The 16,113-nt window shown below is 43.9% G+C and overlaps 1 long non-coding RNA gene across 1 annotated transcript in view; it reads left to right on the top strand.

The window, feature by feature from the left end:
• The window catches only part of LOC142257042 (uncharacterized), a 115,081-nt gene extending 110,943 nt beyond the window's left edge, over positions 1 to 4,138 (top strand). The window contains exon 3 of the long non-coding RNA XR_012727589.1: positions 1,877 to 4,138. This is a non-coding gene — a long non-coding RNA (uncharacterized LOC142257042). The remainder of the gene's footprint in view (positions 1 to 1,876) is intronic.
• The last annotated feature ends 11,975 nt before the right edge of the window (positions 4,139 to 16,113 follow it).

Here is a 16,113-nt window from a genome sequence, read left to right as displayed (position 1 = left end):
GGAGCAGGCAGAGACGAGGTCAGGGGAATTTCTGAGGTCAGAAGCCAGGAGATAACAACAAAGACAGGGAGTGGGCTGAGAAGAGTCAATAGCAATCTAGGGTTGAGAAACTGGGATCAGAAACCAGAAGGAAACGACAAGACACAAGGAGAAGACAGGGAAGAAGTCAAAGGACAGGCCGAGGGTCAGGATACTAGGAGGATACATATAGAATTCAGGGCGAAGGCAGAGACAAGGTCAGGGGAAAGTCCGAGGTCAGAAGCCAGGAGATAACGACAAAGACAGGGAGTGGGCCGAGAAGACTCAATAGCAGTCCAGGATCGAGAAGCCAAATCACTGTACACTAACGGGAGTCAAAAGCACTACTGCGGAACCAGGAAGTATGACTGGCTATGTCATTATAAGACAAGATGGACACAATGAGAACAAAATGTATTCTATTCTCTTACAGATGCGTGCTGTCCGATTTTTAATCAAATATCCCATGGACAGCACACTGACCCATATATTTTACTCTTGGGCTGATTCTCCGTGAGAAAATAAATCCCAGCATGCATCACTTTCTTCCAAGTCTCGGATGAGACTCATCCATTCAAGTAAAAAAATGCGTAAAAAAAAAATCGGATTCACCATGGACCCTCCAAATGACATCCAATGTTTACAAAAACTTTTCTATTCTATACATTATTTAACCCAGTTGTATCAAAATGGATTGAACATGGACAGCACAAATGTAAAAATTGAACAAGTGGATAAATATTCGATGGAGATTAGAAAAAAAATTGGCTGATATTTCTGGATGAAACTCATACGATTTCCCATCTTCATGCTCATCTTCAGCCTGAGTGCAAGTTCTATCCATGTTTTTCACGGGCAGCATTCATACCTATGATAGTCTATGGGACGCTTCACATGACTGATTTTTTGCAGAATAAGTAGTTAATGCAAACTCACTGAGATATTTCTGATGTTGAAAGTCTATGGGCTTGTGAAAAAATTGGACGGCACTCGGATGCCATCAGATTGACAGATAGGAGAAGGTGGAGAAACTTGGACAACATTCTGATGAGACTCTGATGATACTCTGATAGTGTAATTGGCCACACATATTTCTCCATATAGTATAATGCACCCAATAGACCTTCACACTGTATATTATAATGCACCCCATAGTCCTCAATATAGTATAATGCACCCCATAGTCCTCAAGATAGTATAATGCTCCCTCCATAGTCCTCCATATATTATAATGCACTATCTATAGTCCTCCATACATTGTAATGCACCCCAATAGTCCTACACATATTATAGTGCACCCCCATAGTCCTCCAAATAGTTTAATGCTTCTTCATATATTATAATGCACCTCATAGTACTCCATATATTATAATTCTCCCCATAGTCCTCCATATAGCATAGTGCACCCCCATAGTCCTTCGTATTGTCACGCTCCCCGGGTCCTCGGCTCCCCTCCCCGGGTCCTCTGCTCCGCTCCCCGGGTCCTCAGCTCCGCTCCCCGGCTCACCTGCCATGCTCCCCGCTCTCCAACCTCCGGTGCCCGTCCTTCCCAGGCCCCCTGGTCTCCGCTCCCGGCGCCCGACGGCTTCCCAGGTCCTGGCCGGCTCCCCTGCGTCCTCCTCTCAGCTTCCTTCCCTGGCTTCTGGCACCCGGGCTGCGCGCATGCGCATTAGGGCGCGCGCGCGGTCACTGACCCTTTCTTAAAGGGCCAGTGTCAAATTACAGGAAATGATGCACATAGGTACAGGGTATATAGGGGGTTAATGTCCAAGGGAGCGGGGCCTGTTCTTCGTGTTTTCCCAAGCTAGGAGTCAGGTCTCCTTGTGTTTTGTGAGATACTTACCTCTCTATCTTCTAGAGCCGATCCTGCATCGCCATCCGGTTCTGCGGTACCTCGAACCCCGAACGCTGTCCATCTGCCATCCTGACAGTCCGTACCATCTCGGATCCCTGCGGTGACCCGTCATCTCGCTCCAACGGTTCCGGACCCCGCCTGACACCATCACGGCTTCCGAATTTGAGCTCCGTCACCCGGACCACCATCAGTGACCTCGTGGTCCCAGGGACTTCTCCATTTTCTCCCAGTGCACGGACTGTCCTGCTACCTACAGTGCTCCGGCTACCGGACTCCTTTCCCTCATCCGGGAGTTCGGCCCAGTGGATCCACCTCCAGGGTCTACCCGTCCATCTGGCCCTAACACGTATATTATAATGCCCCCCCATAGTCCTCTATATATTATAATGCCCCCTCATAATACTCCTTCATATAGTATATTGCACCACCATAGTCCTCTATATCATATAATGAAGCCCCTAGTCCTCTATATAGTATAATACCCACCCTGTAGTCCTCCATATATTACAATGCATCCCCTATAATCCTCCATATATTATAATGCACTAATGCATCCCACAGTCCTCCATTTATTATTATGCACCCCCCTATTTCTCCAAATATTGTAATGCACCCCCATAATCCTCCATATATTATAATGCATCCCATAGTCTGTCATATAGTATAATTCATCCGCCATAGTCCTCCATTTATTATAATGCACCCCCATATTACTCCAAATATTATAATGCACCCCCCATAGTCCTCCATATATTATAATGCACCCCTTAGTTCTACATATAGTATAATTCATCCCCCATAGTCCTCCATATATTATAATGCAGACCCCATAGTCCTCCATATAGTATAATGTACCTCCATAGTCCTACAAATAGTATAATGCACCCCCCATAGTCAGTCCTCCATATAATACATGCACTCCTTATAGTCCTCCATATAGTGTAATGCATCCCAAAAATACATCTAATGGTGGCAATGTCTGGGCCACCATCCTTGCTCTGCTCCTGAACAGCCCTGTTATAATATCCCCTCTCCTACACCAGGAATCATTGAACCCACGGAAAATGACGTCCAGGGGAAACCAAAACTTGATCACACAGCACTCTCACACAGAGATATTAGACAAACAGTGATAAGGGGGAAAATAAGAGCAGGGAGGAAACAATGAGACAATGGGTGTTGTGTCCCATGAAAGGGAACAACCTGTTGTATGTAATTTTTGCATTGCATATTTTTCCTCCTATCAGGAAATTCCTTTATTGTTACTAGGTAGATTAGACTTATGAAGTTTGTCCCTATGTACCTCCCTTAGTTGGCTTCTGTATAGAATGCTCCTCCTTTCTCCTTCAGTTTAGTCTAGAGGAACCATTGCTGAAGAGACATGCCTAAAACCCTGTACAGATTATTCCTTTTCACCTGCATTTACTTTGTACTTAATACAAGATTCTAGAAGAAAACTACAGCGTTTCTCCTTGTCTTCCTACAAGTCATCGTTGTGCTGAGTTGAGCTATCTGTGGAAGCCGGTAGAGTGAGTAAAATCATACAGTTATCTAAGGGACTGATAATTAGAGCGGTTGGATTCATTGCTACAAGGAAGAGACAGAATAATGGGAGAATGCCACAAAGCAATACATTTGTCAGCAAGACTGGAATACAACAGCTTAAGCTATAGTTGTCATGGGAAGACAGGCTCCTCCATCTTAAAAAGGTGGGGAATGACTGTGATAGTTCTCCCAACTACATATGATTTAAGTGGTAACCAGCAGGCTAGCAAAAATTAACTCATGCAAGCCTGATCACTAATGAGAACATAGCTGGTTGATGCCCGAGCCTGTCTGTGTAACTCAGAGGCACCAAAGGAGTCAGCGAGGAGTGTCAGACTCAGCAGTGTGAACAGCGTCAGATGCCACCATGACAATCGGCGAATTAAAAGCTAAACACCGTGTGACAGGGATGGTACGAAAAACTGTTTGGTTTTACCACCTTGTCTAACCTTTCCCCCCCTTAATCACATTGTTTGTTTTTGGATATTAATTGTATAAGATTCTTGTATTTTCTATACATATTTAGGCATATCTTGAATTTATATTTACCTTATTTGCATCACATTCTTTATATTTTTTTCCATATCTCTATATTGATTCCCTCTATATATTTACATTACTGTACCTTTTGTCGGCAGTCATGTGAAATCTTGCTCCTAGTTACATTAATGAACCCTACCTGTCACTTTGTGTCCATTTTTACTACCTACATTACCTGAATCAGAGCAGATGTCATTTTTTATTACTAGAATTTTATGTTTGTGTTAATTCTTTTGTTGGATTTTTTTTTGTTATGTTCTGTTTTCTTTTTCCTTATATAAAAGTGTAATGAAATGGGTCTTTATTTGCTAAAAAAAAAAAGAAAAAGAAAACATTTGATATTGGAGGACATTGGTAATATTGATTGACCACAAGCATATATTAATTATTTTCTAAAAATAAGTAAACATTAAAAGGAGTCTGGCAGCACAAAATGACTGTTCAAACCAAGCACTTCACCTTGTTGCACCTTTGTTGTCTTTGCCAGATACTGTTTTTAATGCAATTATGCTAATGAGGTCCTTGGCGCACCCTGGGAGTGGCCAGGCAGGTCAGAGCACCTAGGCACCTAGGGTCAGGCGGCTCCAATACGGTCCTTCATGCTAAGGGGATCGTAGACTCTTTATAACTTTAGGGTTACCCCTAACGGTGGAGATGCCCGAGTCATGTGCCTGGCTATACTTATGACCAGAGCTAATCTATTCCCCCGCAGGGAAGGAAGGGGCAGGAGTCTTAAATTGTCACCTGTATGAAAGACTCCTGTCCACAGGCTCCATTAATCAGTCAGACTCTAACCTCTACAACATGAGCAAGACCAAAGAGCTTTCTAAGGATGTCAGGACAAGATCATAGACCTGCACAAGGCTGGAATGGGCTACAAAACCATAAGTAAGACGCTGGGTGAGAAGGAGACAACTGTTGGTGCAATAGTAAGAAAATGGAAGAAATACAAAATGAGTGTCAATCGACATCGATCTAGGGCAAAATCTCACCTTGTGGGGTATCCAGGATCATGAGGAAAGTGAGAGATCAGTCTAAAACTTCACAGGGAGAACTTGTTAATGATCTCAAAGCAGCTGGGATCACTGCCACCAAATAAAACATTGGTAACACATTACGCCGTAACGGCTTAAAATCCTGCAGTACCCGCAAAGTCCCACTGCTCAAGAAGGCCCATGGGCGGCCGGCCTGTCTGAAGAAGGCCCATGTGTAGCCGGCCTGTCTGAAGAAGGCCCATGTGCAGCCAGCCCGTTTGAAGACAGCCCATGTGCAGCCGGCCTGTCTGAAGAAGGCCCATGTGCAGCTGGCCCGTCTGAAGAAGGCAAATGTGCAGCCGGCCAATCTGAAGAAGACCCATGTACAGCCGGCCCGTCTGAAGAAGGCAAATGTGCAGCCGGCCAATCTGAAGAAGACCTATGTACAGTCAGCCCGTCTGAAGAAGGCACATGTGCAGCTGGCCCGTCTGAAGAAGGCCCATGTGCAGACGGCCCGTCTGAAGAAGGCCCATGTGCAGCCGACCTGTCTGAAGAAGGCCCATGTGTAGCCGGCCTCTCTGAAGAAGGCCCATGTGCAGCCGGCCCGTTTAAAGAAGGCCCATGTGCAGCCGCCCCATCTGAAGAAGGCCCATGTGCAGTCTGTCTGTCTGAAGAAGGCCCATTTGCAGGCAGCCCATCTGAAGAAGACCCATGTGCAGCCGGCTCGTCTGAAGAAGGCCCATGTGCAGCCAGACCATCTGAAGAAGGCCCATGTGCAGCCGGCCCGTCTGAAGAAGGCCCATGTGCAGCCGGCCCGTCTAAAGAAGGCCCATGTGCAGCCGCCCTGTCTGAAGAAGGCCCATGTGCAGTCTGCTTGTCTGAAGAAGGCCCATGTGCAACCGTCCCGTCTGAAGAAGGCACATGTGCAGAGGACCCGTCTGAAGAAGACCCATGTGCAGTCGGCCCATCCGAAGAAGGCCCATGTGCAGCCGGCCCGTCGGAGGTTTGCCAATGAACACCTGGATAATTCTGAGAGTGATTGGGAGAAGATGCTGTGGTCAGATGAGACAAAAATCGAGCTCTTTGGCCTAAACTCAACTTGCCATGTTTGGAGCAAGAGAAATGCTGCCTATGACCCAAAGAACACCATCCCCACTGTCAAGCATGGAGGTGGAAACATTATGTTTTGGAGGTGTTTCTCTGCTAAGGGCATAGGACTACTTTACTGCATCAATGGGACAATGGATGGAGCCATGTATCGTAAAATCCTGAGTGACAGCCTTCTTCCCTCCACCAGGACATTAAAAATGGATTGTGGCTGGGTCTTCCAGCACAACAATGATCCAAAACATACAGCAAAGGCAACAGAGGAGTGGCTCAAAAAGAAGCACATTAAGGTCATGGAGTGGCCTAGTCAGTCTCCAGACCTTAATCCCATAGAAAACCTATCGAGGAGCTGAAGCTCTGAGTTGGCAAGTGACAGCCTCAAAATCTTAATGATTTAGAGATGATCTGCAAAGAGGAGTGGAGCAAACCTCATCATCAACTACAAAAATGTCTGACTGCTGGGAACGGCCACCAAGTATTAAGTCTTATTTGCCAGAGGGATCAAATACTTATTTCTCTCTACAAATGCAAATAAATTTATATAAATTATACAATGTGATTTTATTGATTTATTTTGGATATTCTATCTCTCAGTGTTAAAATTAACCTACCCTTAAAATTATAGACCGTTCATGTCTTGGTCAGTGGGCAAACGTGCAAAATCAGCAATGGATCAAATACTTATTGCCTTCACTATATGCAAAAACAAAAGTAAGTATATATACAGTATACTTATTATCTGTTTGTCCAAGGCAGCGACACAAGAGCACCTCCATCCTCCTGTATAAGTCTAGCTTATAGTGCGGCTCACATACTGTAATTTTACATTTTGCTAATGTGTTTTCCTGTCGTTTCCTTTGTGTTCAGAAGCATGAACCCGGTGCAGGAAAGTTTCTCGCATGCATGACGGCACATTGCTTATTTGGTTGGTGAGAAATACTGAATAGTTATATAATAACTTTTTGACTTCGCCTACAGATCAGCGTTTGATAGGATTAGGCTTTTGTTTTCAACATTATTTTTGTTATACTTTATCTTTACTGTTAATTATTCTCTACGCAATAATTTTAATGAAATGTGCTATAAAAATGATTTTTTTTTTGCTTAAATCATGTTATAGTAGTTCATATATTTTTAAAAATAAATATCATTATTATCATATCATTATAAGTGTTGGGCGAACCCTAACTGTAAAGTTTGGGGTCCGTACATGGACCCTGAACACAAACTTTTCCGGGAAGTCTGTATTACTGTTCAGGTTAAAAGAAGTTAAAAAGGAAGCAAAGTTGAGATTAAAACAGGACATATATACCTATGTCACGCTGCTTCTGGGTCCGCTCATTAGATCTCATGCATATTCACTGCTTCCCCTGCCAACTATCTGTGACAGTGTCTGGGATTGGTTGTAGTCAGACTGCCGACTTAATTGGTTTTAGAGTGTTTAAACAAATAAAAAAAAAATTAAAAATGCTTTATTTTGATATCAGTGCATATAAAGCAGACAGCTACAGGCTGCAGTCCCCAGCTGTGTATCAAAATACAAGGGACCCTATGTGGCTTTATTAATTATTTAAATAAATAATTTAAAGAATGGCAAGTGGTCCCCTTCAATTTTGATACCCAGTCATGATAAAGCCCGACAGCTGGGAGCTGGTATTCTCAGCCTGTGGAGGTTCATGGTTATTGGGCCCCCCCAGCCTAAAAATAGCAGCCCGCAGCTGCCCAGAATTGTCTCATCAATTAGATGCACCAATTCCGGTTCTTTGCTCTACTCATCCCGATTGCCCTGATGTGATGATAATCGGGGTAATATAAGGGGGTAATAACGGTTGTGATTTGTCAAAAAAATAACAGCTGCCATAAAGCCCAAGATTAGTAATGGGGAGGAGTGTAGAAGGTCCCCCAATTACTAACCCTGTACGTAAAAAGAAATAAACACAAAAACAGAAAAAAAACTTAATTTAAAAATAGAGCAGCTGCACAAGAGACTTAGTAAGTATAATTCTCCTGCTTTGCAGCCCCCCCTAGCGCCAACCAGCACAATTTTACAGCACACAAGTTCAGGTCCCCATAGACTTGTATGGGGTTCAGCTCATGTTTGGGTTCAAGTCCAGCCCTGAAATGGACATTTTTTTAAGTCCGGGCAGACCCACCAAACCCGAACATTTACAGGTTCGCCCATGTGTAACCATTATCTGTATTTACAAACAACTTAGTTAGTAATCTTGCAATTTACACACTGGCCACTAGGGCTATTTTCGTATTTCCTGTCTTATCAGCAGAGGTAGTATTACAATGACAGGTGACACATTTATGCATAAGTAATAACATAGGATCCACCAATCACAATAGGTGATTTTTTGGCCTCCACCTGTTCCCCCTCCCTTTACAATGACCTTTGCACACGCTTATTAGATGCTTGCACACCAAAGATAAAGTCAAGGTCTTATCATTGCTTCTAATGTACTGAACCAACAATAAGTTAGAGTCTTTGGTCAGTGTAAAAAATTGCCAGATGAGAAAAGAAAAATTTACCAAAAATGAAAAAAAACAAACCTTTTTCAAGAAACTCGTTCAGCAGGTTTTTGCTATGTAATATGAGAGCTGCATGAAGTAGGGGCTGATTTCAGTGATTTGTCACTTACTAGGCTGAGTGTTGTATCATTAAAATCCGTGTTTTACCAGCAGGAGATTGTCACCAGAGGACTAGTTGTCTCATGCCTCCTAGTCTCCCCACCTATTATTGATTAGCCGCTTTCTACCTATGTAGTTTACACAAAAAACTGCCAATCAGTGTTGTGAGTGGGGTTATACAGGGCTTAGCATTCAGAGCACTGCTAGAGCTACAGCAGAGAGAACAGGGATTGTATCAAAATGACAGCAAGTAGATCAGTGAGTGACATATTTCTGGAATCAAGTCTGGCCCCATCCTGGTATGTATATTCCCTCCATGTTACCATCCTGGTATATATGGCCCCATCATGTCTCAATCCTGGTATATAACCCCATCCTAGTATATAGTCCTATCCTGGCCACATTCTAGTATATTGCCCCATCCTGATATATGTCCCATTCATGTCCCCATCCTGGTATATAGCTTCATGATGTCCCCATCCTGGTATATATGGCCCCATCATGTCTCCATCCTGGGATATAGCCCTATCCTAGTATTTGTTCCAATCCTACTGGAATCCTGGTATATAGCCACATCCTGGCATGTGTCCCAATCATGTACGCATCCTGGTATATAGCACCATCCTGGTATATGTCCCTATCCTGGTATATAGCCCCCATCCTGGTATATGTCCCCATCATATAGCCATTACAGTGTATAGCCCAATCCTGATATATGTTCCAATCATGTCCCCATCCAAGTATATATCCCCATCTTGGTATATGTCCCCATACTGGCCGCATCCTGGTATATAGCCCCATCCTGGTATATGTTCCAATCATGTCCGTATCCTGGTATATAGCCCCCAACCTGGTATATGTCCGCATCTGGGTAATTATGATCCCTCAGCACGCCGTGCTCAGTAAAAAACAAAATAAAATGATTACAATCACCTTACCGCCGCTCCCCTGGTGTCATCCTCTGATGCTGGCATCCAGACAACTGACCAGCATGTAAGCGGTGCAGCGCATGATGTCACTGTCATGCGCGCCCACTTACAGCACTGTCAGCTGTGTCAGAATACTCGCTGCTCCCCTTGCCCAGGATCATGGACATGGGGAGCAGTGAATATTCATAGCCTTAATCGGCGGTCGGCACATCACAGTGCAGGGACCCGACAGGTCTCTGTGCTACAATGCATTTTAGCTTCAGACGCACATCCAGCTGAAACAGGTGCTGTGGTCGGCGGGCCCCCTGCACCACTGGGCCTGGTCGCGGCTACAATCCCTGATTGAAATGTATGTTTATTTTATACCCTTCGTGAATATGTATATAATTTAGATGTTTCTTACATGAAATCAAATAGCAGAATTCATAGCTACATAAAAGACACTCAATGAATCCACCAAACTAAGTCACACCCCTATTTCAGTACGTTCTCATGAGACCTACCATACTCTAACTATCAGATTTGACATAAACACCTTACATATTATTATGACTAATTCTTTTCCCCCCAAAAATAGAAAAAATGATGGCTATGTGAATTATCTGGTTTTGCAACTTGTCCCCATTGAAATGGATAGTATTGTGCTGCAATACCAGACACGGCCTATGGCAAACAGAGGCGCTGTTTATGCAACCATACTTACCACTTGCGGTGAAGACAAGGTGGAAGAAGGGTGTTTTTTTTCGGGCGCAACAGAAGATGACTAATGATGGAGAGGTGTGAATGGAGGAGGCAATTTTATTTTTTAGCAATAACGCTTAAGTGTAATGTAGTAGAGCGGCATTTTTTATTATGGAGTGTTTGCATCTTATCTATTAGACCGGCGGACATTGAAAACATCAATTTGCTTGACTGCTCCGGAATTGTTTCCTTACAATAAGCTTGCCTCTGATTTGCTCCGCTGACAGGCATCCGATCAAAGTCAATTGTTGCCCGCACGCAATTCGGAGGTAAGAGGTAAAGTGCGCGGACCATTCTGTTTGCATCATGGGAGTAAGCAATGATGGAATGAAATAACCAATTTAGTCAGCTGTCAGTACTGGTCCAACACATGCAATGTATTATGGCAAACGCATCGCGGGAAAGTGTCAGCGGCAAATTGTCCGGTGTGATCATACACCAATGTTCTTTGTGGATTACATTAAATGTTTGCAAAAGACTGGAAGAGAGTGAAAAAAAAGGCAGAACGGAGCCAAAGCGGAGCAATGGGCGTAGTGACCCATGACTTTCCTTTGCAGGGCAACCAAGGGGTTAATTTAGCTGAAGGGGAGGAGCGGGCTTTTCCGGGGTCAATAGTTTAAGAGGTGGGTTAATAGATGTAAAATATATGTCCAGGGGGGAGGTGGGCCACCATATCGGCGAGAGGCACCAACATAGAAGGTCCCCCCTCCCGCTTTACGTTTCAATCTTTTGTGGGGGAGGAGCTTTGGTAACTGTATTTTACTGTTGTGTGTTCTGGTCATTTCGGCGAGCGGTGGCGGGGGGGGGCTCTTGGAGTTGGTGGAAATGTCAGCGTGGGGGGACCACCCCCCCTTGTTTATTCTGGAATGGTAATTGCCTGGAGGACTTGGGGGCTCTCCAGGGTGGGGTCCCCTGAGAGTTGATTAGGGACAAGGTTTTCCGGCCATGGTGGTGCCCCTGAGCTTGTGGTCGCGGCTTGAGGCAAAAATGCCAGATGGTTTGATAAATAATATTCGGTGTCCGTCAGGTTTTGGGGCTCCAAGAACCTCCCTTGCGTTTATATAAAAGGTTATTTATTTGTATTGTTTGTTAATAAAAAGTGGCCGATTTGGCCAATTTATCCAATGATGGTGTTGTGTGTTCATTAAGGGATGGGGAGTGGGAGTTTAATGGGTTGGTGGGTTAACAAGCCAGTTGGGAAGCCTCTGCAGTAGGGCAGTCAAGTGATCTGGACTATAAGAGCGCTAAGGATGGCATTTTGATTATTAGTACGATGGTTCTGATTACTGTGGGGCTCAAGGTGGGGGATGGCTGAAGGTGAAAGGGTAGATCAATCTGTAAGAACATTGGGGTGCTATATTTTTCACTCTGATATGTATCTATGAATAGAGATGAAAGAACCTGTTCGGATCGCATTCGCCAATTTCAGATTCGGTAGCCTAAGTCGGTTTGTTTGGCAAGTGTTCGTTTGCAGAAAACCCAGTCCAGGCCCCATCATAGCCATATCAAGTATTGGCTTGGCTGTGATTGGGCAGGGAAATCACTGTCAAAAAAAGGAAGTGAAAGGGTTAAAGCACAACATACTTACTGAGTCTGTACTCCTGGGGCCGCTGATTATCCTTCATACATATTCACCCTTTTCAGGTTCCCATGGTCCTCCACTTGTGAATGCAGGTAACCTGACTTCAGTTGACCTCAATAAACTCAGTGACCTCACCCCAGGTGAGGTCACTGAGTTCACAGACCTGTATCTCCTGGCAAAAATTTTATTTATTTTACACCACAATAGTGACCCACAGAGAGGGTCTCTGATTCCAACCAATCACAAGCGCTGTCTGGGGGCGCGGTCTGACTGTGGCCAATCAGATAGACTGGTGGGGGGGGAAAGCAGTGAATATGTATGAGGGATAATCAGTGGCCCAGGAAGTACAGCCGCGGGAGCAGTTACAGCCGCTCTGGAGACTCAGTAAGTATGTCCTGCTTTATTTTCTTTCTTTTACAGCCCCCTACACCATTTTACAACACGTTTGGCCTCCCATTGAATTCAATGGGTTCGGTACTTTTGCCGAATACCCGGAAGCTCGGTAAAGATCAGTGAACCAAACTTTGAAAGGTTCACTCATCTCTATCTATCAACTCTAATGTATAAGTGTCAACTCTGTCTAAACTCTCACAAGTAACTATGAAGCTTTGTGCCTGAACTTTAGTGAGTAACTGCCAAGCTCAGTGCCTCAACTATGATGTGTAACTGCTAATCTTTTTGCCTCAGACCTTATAATACTATTGATCTCTTTGCCTCAAACCTAATGAGACCACTGCGCTTTTTGCCTCAACTCTGCTGTGTGCTTGCAAAGTTCTATGCCTGAATCTGCTATGTAACCACCAAGTTCTGTGCATCAACTGTGATATGTAACTATGAAACTCTGTGCCTAAATGCTAAGAAAACCACCAAGCTCTGTGACTCAACTCTGATGTGTAACTACCAAGCTCTTTGCCTCAACTGTAATGAAACCAACAAGCTCTGTGCCTTAGCCCTGATAGGCACTTGCAAAGTTCTATGTCTGATTTTATTTAGTAACCACCATGTTCTGTGCCTCAACTGTTATGTGTAATCACTTTGTGCATCAACACTTATATGTAACTATGAAGCTCTGTGCCTAAACTCCAATGGAACTACTAAGCTCTGCTCCTCAACTCTGATGTGTAACTATTTTCATCTTTTTCCCTTTAGGACCTAGGTGAGCTACTCTTCATATGAGCTGCTAATCATCTGTATTTCCCCTTGAGTTGAATATTCTCATTCTTCATGGACTTGTGCTGGTGATAGTCAGTTCCTTCACAAGCTCTGGATGCAAGCAGGCAGCTTGCACTCATCAGTATGATTGTTGCTGCTCTTTACTGAACTTCTTACTGTGTCGTCTAGATATATGTTGTTTGTTGTAATAATAATAATAATAATAATAATAATAATCTTTATTTTTATATAGTGTTAACATTAATCCTCCGTTGAGTTTTCATCCTATTCCCTTTAGGACCCAGCGGAGCTCCTCTTCCCTTCAGCTGCTAACCACTGTATTTCCCCTTGGGTTGAATATTTAGTGTACTAGGTTTCTCCTCTGCTGGGTGTCATGTAAAACTGTTGGAGGGTCTTCACCCCCCTCCGTTTTGCCATCAGCCACAGATCGTCATGACGATTATCTGATCGGCCTGGAAGCTTGGGGTATTTATGACATTGATGATGGTAGATCTACAGAAAACAAAAATGCAGAGAAAGACAGTCCTTTGTCCTATTGGCGTGAAAACCTCCAAAGCAGTTTTTAAGCGCTACGTTAATGCTAGAAAAATGGAAAACATATTGCCAGACTCCCGGTGTCGTGCTGAACACAGCGCACCATCTCGCTTAACGGGGAGATCGCCGGTATCACAACAAATTAGTATTGGCCAGTAAAATCGTGCTAGAGGCGTTGTGTTTGATATCTATGTAAATGTAAAATCGAGATATAAAAAATGATGCTAATGTCTTTCACCTGTGTGACCCAGGGGCAGAGATATGAAAAAACCCAGAATTAAGGAACTGTGTGAGCATCTCAAGCACAGCCCACAAGAGACTGTAAAATGATGTCACAGCCAAGGGGAAGTAGCGAAGGCATAAGAGAGCCTGGCTACTTTCTGGGGGGGGGTCAGTCAGTTTGGAGGGCATCAGAAAGAGGTGATGCTGGCTGTCTCTAATATCTTCTTCTCTAGGAGTCCCTCCACTCCCTAAGCAGACGTCACTTCTATGGCACAAGTTTAGTAAGTTTCATGTTTATGCCTTTTATTTTAATGTAACTGTCTATACTGTATGTGTATTGTTCCCTTTTGTAAATCCTTGTATATTTTTTTAAACACTGCCTATTTTCGGATTAAATATATAAAATTTAATAGTTTCTTTCCTCATGCTTTATATACAAATCTAAAACCCCGAAGGGCCTTATGCTATCTGTAACGGGTCCCCAGCTACCTGTAGAAAGTCTGGGTGGTGGCAGCGTAATTGTTATTGCATAGAATTATTGGAGTGCTATCATTAAGGGTACCGAAGTATATATTTATTCTATTAGCGGGAATCGGTGATATATACATTTACCCTTGCTGTGAGACCTCCAATATTTGGCATTATCAGCTCAGCAGCCTCATCTTATGCATTGTCCTGCAGTACCAAAAGTGCCCTACAGACAAGGGGGGCGTTAGAGAGTAGTTGTGTGACAAACCAGCGAACAGCTGCGGGATTTCCGAGTGACTCCCTCGGCTGTTCATGACACTGGGTTTTCATCCTTTTCCCTTTAGGACCCAGCAGAGCTCCTCTTCCCTTCAGCTGCTAATCATCTGTATTTCCCTTTGGATTTACATACTCTACTTTTCCCTGGACTTGTGCAGGTGATATTCAGTTTCTTCACACGCTCTGGATGCAAGCAGGTAGCTTGCACTTATCAGTACGACTATTGCTGCTCTTTACTAAACTTTTTACTGAGTCGTCTACAAATAAGTTGTGTGTCGTTTAGTGCCTAGTGGGGTTGACAAAGAGCTCATCCCCTCTTGGGCTAAGATCACACTCAGCATAGGGTCAGATATCCTGCTCGGCACATAGGTGCAGAACCTATCTAAGGCAGTAAGGAAACTCAGGGACCAGCGGTAGGCTTGGTCACAGGTCAACATCTCCCCCTTCCCTAGACACAGGGTTTCCTTTCCCTTTTGACGTTCGCTTAGTACTTTCCCATACCTAGCGTGACAATAGGGCCCAAGCACCACAGTTTCGTACACTCTAGTGGCCATTAATGGGTATTGCAGCTTTAAACCTACTGAAATTAATTGCAGCTGAGCACATGAGACCATTATATACCAGTTTATGTCTCGTATTTCTCTTATACAATGGTTGCGCTATCAACAACCAGTCCCGGGACATTGAGTTCCTATGTTGGCATCTATTCATTAAGTATTAATAATATGCCATAAAACAGAAAGTATACACAGCCATAAGCAACATAAATAGGAACGAGCCTACAGCCCCAGCAAATCCCTCTAGCAGGAGGAAACGCTGCATTATTCATCGAACGTTATACAATAAAGCACGACTAGCCTGGATTTGTCTTATCGCTGTGATAACTTTGCATTTTCATCTGTCACAGAACGGATTCCTCGTCTCTTCAGAAATCATATATACTTAGCGGTGTAGGATGTATGCATTGCCGATTCCACACATATACAAAAGCCATACTGATCTGATGCATCCCTGTACAGGAGCAGCGTTGTGATCAGCAGATACAGAGCTTGCCCCGCAGCGGGAACCCAATGAAAGAACCGGTAGAGCAGAGACGTAGCTGCTTATATATTCATTACTAATCGTATTCTTCCTTTTTTTTATTTTAGCATTTTTGCTCATTCATTCCCATGACTGGCGCTGGGACATTTCGGAGTTCTCCATTCTTTAACCCATTTTGCACAGCGGGCCAAGTAATATTTGTTTTACCTGCACGTTATTTATCGCAGGGGTACAGGGAAAGCCGTGTAGACACTTCACAGCCAATCCTATCTTTGACAGCGTGTCTTCCGTTTGAGGGTTTCCATGCTAGGGAATTGCTTTATCTGTAATGTTCTAATGTGCACTTACCAAGGTAATCACTACCGGAGTGATCTGCAGGGAGAGCCAGCCGGCAGAAATCGCAGGTCTTGCAGGCTTCTTTTATGGTTGTCAGATACGACCTACTTTACAGCTAAAGTTGGGTCTCCATTGGAC

The sequence above is a fragment of the Anomaloglossus baeobatrachus genome, chromosome 11, assembly GCF_048569485.1.
Source record: "Anomaloglossus baeobatrachus isolate aAnoBae1 chromosome 11, aAnoBae1.hap1, whole genome shotgun sequence".
NCBI classification, from domain to species: Eukaryota; Metazoa; Chordata; class Amphibia; order Anura; family Aromobatidae; genus Anomaloglossus; species Anomaloglossus baeobatrachus.
Note: the sequence above shows the minus strand (reverse complement) of the source record. Positions and strands in the feature narration are given on the sequence as shown.